This window comes from Penaeus vannamei, chromosome 33 (assembly GCF_042767895.1).
Source record: "Penaeus vannamei isolate JL-2024 chromosome 33, ASM4276789v1, whole genome shotgun sequence".
NCBI classification, from domain to species: Eukaryota; Metazoa; Arthropoda; class Malacostraca; order Decapoda; family Penaeidae; genus Penaeus; species Penaeus vannamei.
The window spans coordinates 25,877,750-25,887,749 of NC_091581.1; the positions used below are offsets into that span (position 1 = coordinate 25,877,750).

The 10,000-nt window shown below is 38.9% G+C and overlaps 1 pseudogene; it reads right to left on the reverse strand.

Moving 5' to 3' along the window:
* Positions 1–6,066: 6,066 nt before the first annotated feature.
* On the reverse strand, positions 6,067–9,298 carry LOC138867975 (dolichol-phosphate mannosyltransferase subunit 1-like; annotated as a pseudogene).
* Between the last annotated feature and the right edge of the window lie 702 nt (positions 9,299–10,000).

A 10,000-nucleotide genomic window follows, 5' to 3' on the forward strand; every position in this document is an offset into this window, starting at 1 on the left:
CCCTTTCTTTCAGTTTTTAGCCCTTTTTTTTCCCTTTTAAATCTCCTATTTTTTTTATGATTCATCCTTCGTTTTTCTTATTTTTCTTCATCCTTTTTTTCTTTCATTTTTATCTTTTTATTCATTTAATGTCAACCTTCGTTCTTCTTTTTCTTCTTCATCCTATCCTTTCTCTTTTCTTTTTTAAGTCCTCTTTTCTTTAAATTCCTCCAGAGTTTTACGAAGAAGAACAGGTTTATCGCCCCCGGGTCCAAAAGTCGACGCAGAAAGTTTTTTGGGAATGATTGGGAGCAGAATGTCTACGTCATATTATGGTCCAGTTTACTGGGGGAATGAGGGTGATGTCGAGGAAAGTGAAAGACGGTGCGCCACCTGGGCCGGTTTTTAAAGGGGCTTGGTAAAAAAGGGGAAAAGATGGGGAGGGAAAGAATGAGGGATGGAGGAACGGGAAGGGGAGAAAAGGGAAAAGAGGGTGAGAGGGGGGAAAGGGGAGAAAGGGGAAAAAGGGGTGAGTGGGGGGAAAGGGAGATATTAAAAAAGGGTGAGTGGGGGGAAAAATAAGGGAAAAAAGGGTGGGGGGGAGGAAGGGAGATAAGGAAAAGGGTAAGTGGGAGGAAGGGGAGAAAAGGGAAAAGAGGATGAGTGGGGGGAAAGGGGAAATAAGGAGAAAAGGATTTGGGGAGATAAGGATAGAGGGAAGAAGGGAGAAAAGGATAGAGGGAGGAAGGGAGAGAGAAAGAAGGGAGGAAGGGTGACGGCAGAAACGGAGGAAGAAGGGAATGAGAGATGGGGGAGGGAAGAAGGGAGAGACAGCGAATGGAAGTAAGAAGGATGGAGGAAAGAAAAAAGAGAGAGAGGGGGAATGGGGGGAAGAAGAAGAGAGATGGGGAAAGGGGAGGAAGGGAGAGACGGCGAAGGGAAGAATGAATATGATGAAGGAAGAAGGGGGAAAATGGAGGAAGGCGGGAATGGGAGATAAAGGAAGAAGCCAGAGATGGGGGAAAGGGAAAGGAGAGAGGGAAAAAGGGGAAGAAGCTCAATGGAAAAGAAAGAGAGGAAAGGGGAGAAAGGGATAAAGAAATAAATGGAGAAACACGGGGGCGGTGGAAGGGAGGAGGAAGGCGAAATGAAGGAATGATTGATGGTGGAAGGGGGGAAAGGAGAGATGGAATAGGGGAAAATGCAAGGGGAAAAATGGAAAAGGGGAATAAGGAGACGGGAAAAAAAATGAAGGAATAAATGAAAGATGGGGGAAAAAAAAACGAAAGAAGGAAGATATAGAAAAAAAGAGGGAGTGAGGGACGGAGTAAAAAAGGAGTGAGAGATGCTGGAGGAGGATAATAAAGATAATAATGATAATGATAAGAACAAAATTGATAATGATAATGATGAGAATGATAATAATGCTAATAATAATAATGATATTGATGATAATGATAAAAAAAAATAGTGATAATAATGAAAAGAACTATAACAATGTTAATAATATAGATGATGATAACAATATTGATAATGATGATCAGGACAATCAAAATAAAATAAAAAAAAAAATTATATAATAATGGTTATAAAAAAAAATATAAAGGAACAACAATGACATCCAAAGAACATTCTCCCGATAAAAGGGGAAAATCCAAAGGGAAAAAGAGAGGAGAGAGAGAAAAGAGAGAAAAAAAGAGAGAGAGAGCGAGAGATAGAGAGAGGAAGAAAGAGACAAAGAAAAAGCGAGACAACGAGAGAGAGAGAGAGAAGGAGGGAGAGAGAGAGAGAGAGATAGAGAGAGAGAGAGAGAGAGAGAGAGAGAGAGAGAGAGAGAGAGAGAGAAAAATATTACAAGAAATCCAAAAGGGAAAAAAGAAAGAACCCAAAAGTTTTTTAAAAAAATTTCGAATCCTCAAAAAAATCAGAAAGTACTGGCCAGATGTAGGAACCCCCTTTTTGCTTTCCCCCCGAGGATCTCATCGTCTGTACCACAAAGAGTCTACCGGGAAATTATGTCGTGGGAGTATTCAAAAAGAAGGGGAGGCCAGGACTCGGTTTATTTGGATACATTTGCTTTTGAATTATGGAGGTGAGGGTTTGAGGTCTCTTTTTTTTTTTTTGGGTACATTTTTGTTTTTCGAGTTATGATAGTGGGAGTTTGATTACCTTTTTATACTTTTAAGGTTTTTGAATTTTAGGTGAGGGGGTTTTATGACTGGTTTATTTGGGTACGATTTTTCGAATCATAAGGTGATGCTTTGAAAACGGTTTACTTGCTCTTTGCTTTTTTCGAAGGTGAGGGGTTTTATGACTGGTTTCTTTGGATCGTTTTTGATATTCGAATACCGAAGGTGAGGCTTAGATGACCTGGGGCTGGATTCAAAAGAGCCTTTAAATTAAAAGGCCTGGGGGCCTTAACTGTTCTGCTGTATTTCCCTTTATAAGAGGAAGAGAGTTGATTTCACAACCGCCGTACAGCGGTAAAAGGGTGCTCTCCCCCACCGCGTTTGAGAATCTGGCCCCTGGTTTGTTTGGATACGTTTTAGCTTTTTGAATTCTGAAGATTAGGTTTTTTAAGACTGACATTTCGATACTTTTTTTTTTTTCTTTCTTTTTAGGATACCAATTTTATTTTCATGTTATTTTAATTCATTTCATTTTGGTAGGTGGTTTCAACTACTTTGAAGTTTATTTGTTAAAGTATTTCTCCCTCCCCTCCCCCCTTTTCCTTACTCCTTCGTCCCCCTCTCCCTCCTCTTTTCCCCTTTATCCCCTCTCCCCCCCTCTTACTCCTTGATCCCCCCCTCCCCCCCTCCCCCCCCCTTCTTCCTCTCCCTTTCCCCCCGCCCCGCACCCCAGGGAGACGACCAGCGCAACTGCCTCCATTACCAATACGTGGACTGGCCTGACATGGGGTGTCCGGACTGCCCAACACCTCGTCTCCTTCATGATGGCGGTGAAACCGTCATCGTCCTCGGGGACTTCCACGTGGTCGTCCATTGCAGGTGAGGACTTGGGTGTGGGCGGGGACTTGGGTATGGGGGTGGGGTGGGCGGGGACTTGGGTGTGGGGGTGGGCGGGGACTTGGGGTGTGGGGGTGGGCGGGGTTGGGTGTGGGGGTGGGCGGGGACTTGGGTGGGGGTGGGCGGGGATTTGGGGTGGGGGTGGGGTGGACGGGGACTTGGGTGTGGGGGTGGGCGGGGACTTGGGGGGGGGGGTGGGCGGGGACTTGGGTGTGGGGGCGGGGGTGGGCGGGGACTTGGGTGTGGGGTTGAGCGGGGACTTAGGGTGGGGATGGGCGAGTAAGGTGGTGTTGCGTAGGGGGGAGGGAGTAGGGAAAGAAAGATAAAGGTAGGGGAGGGAGGGAGGAGGGAGGGAGGGAGGGAGGGAGGGAGGGAGGGAGGGAGGGAGGGAGGGAGGGAGGGAGGGAGGGAGGAGGAGAGGAGAGAGAGAGAGAGAGAGAGAGAGAGAGAGAGAGAGAGAGAGAGAGAGAGAGAGAGGGAGAGAGAGAGAGAGAGAGAGAGAGAGAGAGAAAATTAATTCATGATCTAGGGATTACTTTGCACCTCATTCAAGTTTCCATCCACTACTTTCTCACCACACTCCATTCCCACCTTCCTCTCCACCCCTCGCCAAACTCCACTTTTCCCGGTCCTCCACTCACTAACCACACTCCACTCCCACCATCCCTTCCATTTTGTCCCCACACTCCACCTCCCTCCACCCCTCCACTTCTTCATCCTCCTCCATTTCGTCCCCCCTCCTTCTATCCCTCTCCCTCCCACTCCCTCTATCCCCCTCCATTTCCTCGCCACATTCTACCCCCTCCCTCCTCCCACTCCTTTTCATTCCAATCCACTCCATCCCACCCTCTTTGCTCCCCCTTCTCCCCATCCTTTCCTTTCCTCTCCCTCCCCATCTTCCCAACCCACTAAACTCAAACTCCCCTGTCTCCAGCGCCGGAGTGGGTCGCACGGGTACCTTCATAGGTCTCTACAACACCATGCTTGAGATGGACAAAGGGAACTCCGTTGACATCTACAAAAGGCGTGTTAAGAATGAGGAGCTGCAGGATGAACATGGTGCAGACACAGGTAGGTTTGGTGTGGTCCGGGGATAGGGGGAGGTGGGGTTAGATGGGTTGGGAGGTGGGGGATCTGGGCGGGTAATGGGGTGATGGATAATGTTATGATAATGAGTGAGGGATAGATGGATAAAGACACTGATATGTGTATATACATCATGGATATAAATTTGATATAGATACCCAGTAAATGTTGTTTCCGAAGAGGCAGTATGCTTACCTGTATGGGTGTGCTCTCCAGTATTATGAGCAAATCGAAGGTTGGGTATTATGTGTTCGGTTTCTGATACATTTTGATGATGATATTGCTAAAAGGAAGGAAGAGTATTTCCAAAGATCATCAAACTATATTTCTTTTCTCCTGTACATCACTGTGTAGCATTAACTGATACACACATTCCTATTCCTATCACACCCACAGCAGCAAGAAAGAATTCTACATACACAATTGAAGATCAACACTTAAGGCATGACTTCCCTGGAACTGTTTGAGGTGAAATGCAAAACAGGAGTCGAAGACCATTCTTGTTGCACAGAAGGCTGAATTAAAAGAGGAAAGGGTCAGATAATTTTCTATCCCTGCATAGAGTAGTCATGTATTCTTAGGACTGAATTGTCATACATTTATTTTTTTATTGCTGGCAAAGAAGCTGGTAATGACTGTAATGCACATTCCAAAATAACGTGGTTGAATTTCTGACGAATATCCCCCTCAGTCTGTCAGTTGTCAGAGAATTATCATCACCAATCTATCAACTTATCATAAGTCAGCTGTCATATTCTCTTGCACCTCAGCCTTGACAAAAAGAAAAATAGAAAAGAAACTGACATTACTCTTGAATGCATTTGTCCAATTTTAATGTGACTGTTTTCATTGTTTCCTCATTTTTTGGGATAATGCCAGTTAGTCAACAATCCTAATTTCCAATTTTAGATATATGGATTAAATTTTTCAATATTCTTTTCCATTAATTGGTTGTAATTTTGTACTACTATAGAATATTCAATAAAGGGGATCAATTTTTCGGATTAAAGAAAAGTTATCAATTTGGAATATTGAAGAAAGAATGACTAGTTTAGGATTAAAAGAAAGAATAATTGATTTGGAATGCTACAGTAAGAATGACCAATTTGTAATATTTAAGAAAGATTTGTCACCCTAGAATATTCATGAAGGGATGACCAATTTTGAGTATTCAAGAATAGCCAATTTAGGGTTTAAGAAAATTATCTATTTAGAATATTAAAAAAAGGGAAACAAGACAAACTTGAATTTGGTAAAAAAGAAAAAAAAAAAAAGAAAGAAACTCAAATTTGGTAAAAAAAAAAAAAAAAAAGAGAGAGAAAAAAGACTACACATGAATATACAACCCACCCTAATGATTCATGTAGGACGATTATATAAGAATGAGTTTTGTAATGATTTATCGATTTACTTGTAGAATGTAACATGTGCGTGTTTGTTCAACTTGGAAGAAACCATGGAATCCTTCTTGAATATTACCATGATAATGCAAATATATTTTATTTTTACACCTTAGCAAAGATAAACATGTCCAAGTGTGTTTTTTCCAACTTGTCTTCCTGTGATAAAAATGCAAATAAAAAACCTGTGTAAAAAAAAGCCAAAATGTTTCCTGCCAAAGTGAGAGTCAAACCACTATTTTTTAGAAATGTACAATGTGAAAATTTCAAGCAATAAAAGAAATAAATACCCATAAGTTTCTTTGAATTGTATTTGTAGCCTTTATTTCTTCCTATTATGTTTCAAGTTCACCACTGTCCCTTTGTTAACTCTTAATGATATTAATGATTCTTTAAGAATTATTTCTGTTCTATTAACATTGTTTCATTATTTTATATATTTTCTCATTATATTCCTTATATCACAATTATTTTAACTGATTTATAATCATCAGCATTACTATTACAGTTATTTTTATTATCATTATTGTCATATCCCCCCCAAAAAAAATGAAATTATCATCCCTGCATATTTTTTAAAGTTCCTCATATTCTCCATCATATTTTTTCTTATATCCTTTATTTCCATCTTCATCTTTTCCTTTACTACCAAAAAATTTAAAAAGAATTGACAGGCTAATAACTACTTTGACAAAATAATAATGAGTATAGAGATAGCATTTGGATGCATTTAATATTTATTTATAACAAGTATGATTCAACACTAAAACAAGTGACATCAACATGTAGCTGCTAAGTATATTTCATAACCTGGATATCATCAGTAATAGATATTTTAAAGGGAGTATCATATTGGAATGTATTTTTTTTTTTTTTACATATAGCCATAATACTTCGCTAAAAAAATGTAAAAGACACACCTTGTCTGTCGGTAACAGAAATATACATCAAGTTCAAAAGGCACCAGATCTATGCTAAACTTTTATCAAAATAATTTCTTTTTGAAAAATCACACATCACAATACCTCTACATCTACACTCACACATAAATATATTCTCAAAAGAATGGAGAAAATGAAAAAACACTTTCATCCTCCCATTCCCTCAGACATACTCTTCTCATGAAAATTCACTTTACTATCCGTTACTATCCTGCTTGTTGTGGAAAAGAGGTGAGAGTCCTGGCAAACCCAATAATTTCTGATCCTCCAAGCTTACTCTCACCATACACGCGGTCAACAAAGCTGATAGGAACCGGGAAAAAGGGAATATATAAACGAATGAGAAATAAAATGCAGTAGTGATCCATCACATTTCTTATCTGTAAATGATTTTTAGTTAAATTCTTTCTAATAGCATTGAATTTCTTGTTTACTTTTATTAAGGATATGAGATTTTTATCCATATGTGTGACCCATTTCTGCCATCATAAATAAATGGCAGACTGTTTCAATTGGCACATTTTTTCTTCTTTTCTAGTACAAGAAATCCCTCCACTACATTCACAAAACCCCCTCTTTCTCTATCCTTTTATTTCAGCAAACAGCTAACTCTTACCTCTCCAATAGTGAAGCCAAATTGCCTTGCCCAATAATTAGCTCCATTTGGAAGACATAGCCCTTGCTCACACAAGACCCCACCAGCTTCTGCAGCACATCCTTGCATAGAGCCTGCAATGAATTTTGTTGAATCCCTTTTTTGAAAAATCTAAAAAACATGTGATGATATAGTGTATGTGGTTCACCTTGGGATTATTCATAATTCTACACTGAACAAATACCTAGAGATGAAATCCAGGAGGATTTTGAAACTTTTGTCTCATTTTCAATAAATTGAGTGTGTTCATTGTGGGCTTTTCTACCACTGAACAAAGAAATAAATGAGAAAAGAGGGAGATAAAAACAACATCTAATCAATGTGAAAAACAAGGAAACTTAATATCTTTATCTGGAAAAATATAGTAAAAATGAAAGAGAAAGCAGAGACAATATAAGTCACATAATATCTTATTTTCAAAATAATGTATCTGCAAATACTTTTAATATAAATGTAAAAAAAAAAAAAAAAAAAAATGCAGTAAAATTTCCATTTGATGTCAAGTTCTTTTCAAAAAACTAATGGCAGACTACAAACAAAAGATGAAAAACGTTAATTCTGTGCATAGTTCTAATCTTTGGAAATATATACTTTTCTTTACTGATCAAAGTAACCTCCTCTATAGAGCAGCCAAATAATTTACCCTAGATTATTCTTTTACAATAATTACACTAACTCTCACAGTAGCTGATGGGATATTGTGCATCACTATTCCTTAATAATAGTAATAATAATAGTAAGAGTAATAATAACAATAAACAATATCAACAATAATCAAAAACAAACCCTCCAAAAAGGGAAGTTCTTCCCTTCAAAAAAAAAGCAACAGCTATTTTTTCAAATACAAAGTAACAAATGACAACCTCAAGATTAAAAAAAAAAAAAAGTTGTGTCATTACATTTAAGCAGTTATGGGAATCCTAAAAAGCAAAAATGAACCACCAGCAACCACCTGCCAGTTTGCAATTACCTGAAAGATCCAGTCAGGTCTGACGCTCCAGGCCTGAGGAAGACCTGGTAACGAGTTGGCTCCAGGCTGATAATCTTCGCTTAGGTCCCATCCATATACACCCCCATTTCCACATCCGCGTGCCTGATACAAGGGGCATAGTTGCCCTCCTTCTGCTTCTTGATGAACTGGGGGTGAACTTGGGCTGGAAAGATGAGGAAGGACGGGAAGAAAAGGGTAAGTCAGCTATTTTGGGTGACCAGGAATTTGAAAAAGACCTTTTGGTAAAAAAACTTTAAAAGCCCAAGAGCACATTACTGACTTTTAGTCCTATCCTAGGCTCTAGTCAGCTTTCTATATGTAGACATGACTATGTTCATAAAAAATAAAAACCAAGAAGAGAACTTGATAATCAGCAAAACAAGAGGACCCAAAAACAATGGGGATCAAGGAAAAGAAAATGCATGATAGCACAGCAATGATAAGTCATTCCTTTTCTCTTACGTGGTGTGATAAGTCAGCATCCATGATGATGACATAGTTTCCTGTAGCATGTTTTATGCCATGGATATATGCTGTCCCAAGACCTAGCTTCCGCTCTTGGCCCGGGGAACCTGTAATGGGGAAAGGCAAATTTGTATGTCTTGGTACCAAAACTATGCACAAGATTAACTTTTCAATGTTTGTTTTTTCATATAAAAATACTGGCATATTTTTCATCAATTATTCTGGATCATATTGGGAAGAAACAAGAGAATATTGTATTTATCTTCCCAAAAAGGGGGTGGAGACTTGTTGTGCAATATATTGTAGTGTATTTTGCAATGACCTATATATCAACAGCATTAAAAACATATATGTTAACACTTCCTTACCAGTATTTCAAAATTAATGTACATATTCCAAATTTTCTCTGAAAAAATTTAAAAAAAACTTACAATTCTGTCTTCTCCATATATCTCCTGCAACTTCTTTGCAACTTCTAGTGTGCCATCCGGGGACCCATCATCAATCACAATAATCTCGTAGTTAATATTGCTGAAAATTAAAATACAGTTCAGACATATTTTCAAAAAAATATCTTATTTTCACCCTCCACATACTTTACTTAACAATGATCTTGGGGTCTTTAACTAGAGGGGGAGGGGTTGATGAAGATGGTATGGCCAATACAGTTAAAAACAGAAAAGATAAAAAGAAAACATACTAATGACACTAGCAGCTGCACACACTTGTGTATCCACCACTGACCTGCACAACATATCCCTGTATCCACTTCTGGACTTTATTATAAGCCTTCCTTCACAGATCAAAGGAAATTATGAACTACAAGTCCCATCTTGATATCTAGGGGTGTTTTGTAAAAATAAATAATAAATACTATTTCAAAATCTTCACCATGGTATTTTCTGCCTTCTGCTTTTTTTCGTTGAACTAACACATATTTGTAATACGTGTTGTCCTTAACAAATGGGTCCCGATGTACTTTTCTGTTTTGTCAGGCTAATCATGCTAGAGCATACCAAGATAAAAATAATGCAGTCCAGAAAAAGGGGAAGATACTAAGGCAATCCCTAGTTATCAAACCAAGTGTAGATCATCCATACTGTTTTACTTCATCTACCACAAAGTTGCTGCAAAAGGTTATGGGGGTGAGAATGTTTATTATCACTGCTATTGAAATAATGCTCATGAGACCCCAGCTTTACAGTCATGAAAAGTTGAAAATCGCAATCGAGTTGGTGGTTTCTCCACTCCTAATTAATGGTTTAGTGAGAAGTTAGAATGGTTGGTAAGAGATGGATAACAAATAAAAGAGGTTGGGTGACCATCTGAAAGACCTGGTGACAGATAGATATAAGATCCAAGAGATAACTTCAATAAATCTAGTCACCCAGTTGACAACATTCCATAAAGCTGTGCTGAAACGTCTAATGAACGGCAGAAGCAGCTTTAAGGTGTAA